Source organism: Branchiostoma belcheri, unplaced genomic scaffold, assembly GCF_001625305.1.
Source record: "Branchiostoma belcheri isolate BF01 breed outbred unplaced genomic scaffold, Haploidv18h27 scaffold211, whole genome shotgun sequence".
Lineage (NCBI taxonomy): Eukaryota > Metazoa > Chordata > Leptocardii > Amphioxiformes > Branchiostomatidae > Branchiostoma > Branchiostoma belcheri.
In genome coordinates, this window is record NW_017803614.1 from 45,071 (window position 1) to 49,150 (window position 4,080).

General features: G+C 36.5%; 1 pseudogene; it reads right to left on the reverse strand.

Moving 5' to 3' along the window:
• Positions 1-2,261: 2,261 nt before the first annotated feature.
• Positions 2,262-3,109, reverse strand: LOC109469912 (annotated as a pseudogene).
• Between the last annotated feature and the right edge of the window lie 971 nt (positions 3,110-4,080).

A 4,080-nucleotide genomic window follows, 5' to 3' on the forward strand; every position in this document is an offset into this window, starting at 1 on the left:
CAAAAAAGCCCGGTCTAGATAGGGTTAAGACATACCCATACATGAAAAACTACATTGACACATTGTTGATAACACAACCAGTTACCGAAGATGTCAAAGTATCCTTATATATTTTAATGAAACAAATTGAATATATGTACAACAGTTAGAGAAATATCCCACAGGATATGTTCATCCAATATAACATAGCAGAGTATTCGTGTCTTTTTTGCTTGGAGGCCAGATGATTTCATTATACAGATTGATTCATGCAATATCAATTCTTATATATCCTTTTTAAATGTACTCTAATATATCAGCATTATTGCAGCAGCTAAGTAACTGTTTAGTAGCAAGTTATACATCAAAAAGTCAGGAACAAAGCTACATCAGAGGAATCAACGTATTATATCATCAGAGATCATATAATCAAAACCTTAACATGCAGACAGAATCAACTCATTTCTATATAGATAACGTAGCCCACGACTCATCTTCTGAAACCAGACAATTCATGTCAGCGCTAAGATTAAAAGTACGTACAAATGTACATGTGCATGCGTTTTGTCCAAACCGGGGTTGTAGCTGACAAGTTGGTGTTACTTGAAGATGTTTCGCCAATTCACCACATACTGATATGCTACATGTTTCCTTGTAACTTAATATCATAGATGTTCAGTTATTTCTTTATGGTGAAATTCATCGTTGTCTAAATAGTTACTTGTTAAATACTGCCCTGTAGGGTAGTAAAAGCTGTGTTGTTACATTACACTGGTAAAGGTTTCTTCGTTTGTTTCTGGTCCCACAAAAGATAAACCTTCTTATTCTGTAAAATATGTGCAGTTCTTATGTTTCATTCTAGAAGAGTAAAACATGGTATATATTCAACAATTTTCTACTGCAGATCGTTAAGAAAGAAAATCCTCAAAATTAGATAAAAAAAATTGGTACGTATGTGTAGTTTGGTTCAAAAAAGGTAAAACAAAGAATACAGTCAACAATAAAGTCAACCATAATCCACTGCAGATTGTTAAAAAAAAGAAAATTCTCAACATTATGAACAATATTCTGTTCAATATGTGCAGCTTTTTTGTTTGCTTCAAGAAAGGTAAAACAAGGTATATACTCAATAATGTTCTACAGGAGATTGTAAAAAAAAGAAATTTTCAAAATTAGGTACAATATGCTGTACAATATGTGCAGTTTTTAAGTTTGGTTAAAGAAAGATAAAACAGAATCTACATGGTATATACTCAACAATGTTCTACTACAGATCGTTAAAAAGAAAATCCTGAAAACTACGTCCAATATTCCGTACAATATGTAATTTTTTTTTATGTTTCGTTTAAGAAAGATACCTTTATGATACATACTCAAAAATTTTCTACTACAGATCGTTAAAAAGAAAATCCTCAAAATTAGGTTCAATATTCCGTACAACTAATATGGATCGTTAAAAAAGAAAATCTTCAAAATTAGGTACAATATTCAGTGCAATATGTGCAATTTTTATCTTTCGTCCAAGAAAGATAAAACAAAATATTTATGACACATACTAAAAAATGTTCTACTACAGATCGTTAAAAAGAAAATCCTGAAAACTACGTACAATATTCCGTACAATATGTGGAGTTTTTTTTAATGTTTCGTTTAAGAAAGATAAAAGAAAACCTTTATGATACATACTCAAAAATTTTCTACTACAGATCGTTAAAAAGAAAATCCTCAAAATTAGATTCAATATTCCGTACAAACAATATGTGAAGTTTTTATGTCCCCCACCCCCCTACGTTGACGACAAAGTGAAATACATACTTGTGCATCCCTGCATTAATTTTTTTAACCAGAAGGTTACATGGACATGTCACCACTATAGCAGTTATCAATGCGCCCTAGGCCTACAAACAATTTAAACAATATATGGATATGTATATTTACTTCAACTACAATCTGGAGTGAAAAGATGTTGGTCCTTCATGTGCTTAATACCTGTACCTGCAAAATTATTTAGGTCCAGCAAAAAAAATAACAGTTACTCAAGCTACTGGATATGCTTTTGGAAATAGTCAAACGTTTCAAGTATCATCCACAATCTTTTGTTAGTTATACGTTTTGGCGTATATTATTGCATGGATGTCTAATCTTCACTGACGTATTTAGGTACAGGTCTGGACCTAAACATCTGGAGAACCATTTAGGGCACTAAGATTGGTAAATGTTATATCAATGACGACAGTTTTGACAATATATGCCATGTTCGGCTATGCGTTAAATTTAGGGCTTTAAGGAAGCACCATTTGCTGTGGAAAGATAGTTACAGTGTGGGTAAATGGGGTAGTCACAACCAACACTCCACATGGTCCCATAGCGACAGCCTCCGGGAATTTAATGTACGCGATGGTGCGAACAAACTCGCCCTGGCTTGTGAACTTGTCTACGCGGTCGTTCAAATAGTTCGCCACAATGATGCGACCAGAGGTGTCTAGACAAATACCTTTGGGAGAGTTCAGTTGCCCCTCCCTCTTTCCACGGGTGCCGAATTCAAGTATCTTTACTCCTGACGGATTGAACTTCTTGATGGTTCTATACCCATCCGTCAGCAGGACATTTCCCTTCCTATCCGATGTGACTCCCGAGATCCCGTATGCCGGACGCACTTCTGAACTCCAAAGGCGAGAGCCGTTTGGATCCAACACCATAATTCTATATTTGTCTCCCACGATAACTTTATTGTTGCGCTCGTCCATTGCGATGACGGGATATAAGCTCTTGAGGCTTACGTCAAACTTTTTATGGGCTGTCCGTTCTTACTGTACTGTACGACATACTCTTTATTGAAGAACCATCTATTTCTGCTTACCAGTACCCACAGGTAGCCAGGCGCCACATCCAAAGCAACACCACGAGCTTCGAGCATTGTGTTACTTTCACCCGGCAGTACCGCTGGAAAGTAGCTGAGTAAGGTCCCATCTATACTGAAGACCTGGACTCGTTTGTTTAACTCATCAGTCACAAATATCTCATTGTCAGCAGACACGGCAACTCCCGAGATAGATTTAAATTTTCCAGGTTCCGTTCCCCATCCGCCAAACGTGATCTTCTCTTGCTTCACGTCACAACCTTTTACCATGAGTAATAAAAATTATTTTTCAAACTAAAATTGTAAACATTTACATTTACACACGCCACTCACGCGCACACACTCACGCAAACACACACACACACACACACACACACACACACACACACACACACACACGCACACACACACACACACACACACACACACACAAACACACACATACATATATGGGCCCTGATGCGTATAGCTTCTTTTACTTACCATAAGAAATAAATTTGTTCATTGTCCAATCCAATATCCTATCATTGCCTCGTGACAAAGAGCAACCAAGTTTAAGACATTGTCTAATGACATAGAGGGACCAAGTTTAAGACATTGTCTAATTACACAGAGGGGCCAAGTTTAAGACATTGTCTAATGACACAGAGGTGCCAAGTTTAAGACATTGTCTAATGACACAGAGGGACCAAGTTTAAGACATTGTCTAATGACACAGAGGGACCAAGTTTAAGACATTGTCTAATGACACAGAGGGACCAAGTTTAAGACATTGTCTAATGACACAGAGGGACCAATTTTAAAACATTGTCTAATGACACAGAGGGACTAAATTTAAGACATAATCAAATGACACAGAGGGACCAAGTTTAAGACATTGTCTAATGACACAGAGGGACCAAGTTAAAGACATTGTCTAATGACACAGAGGGACCAAGTTTAAAACAGTGTCTAATGATACAGAGGGACCAAGTTTAAAACATCGTCTAATGACACAGAGGGACTAAATTTAAGACATAATCAAATGACACAGAGGGACTAAGTTTAAGACATTGTCTAATGACACAGAGGGACCAAGTTTAAAACATTGTCTAATGACACAGAGGGACTAAATTTAAGACATAATCAAATGACACAGAGGGACCAAGTTTAAGACATTGTCTAATGACACAGAGGGGCCAAGTTTAAGACATTGTCTAATTACACAGAGGGACTAAGTTTAAAACATTGTCTAAAGACAC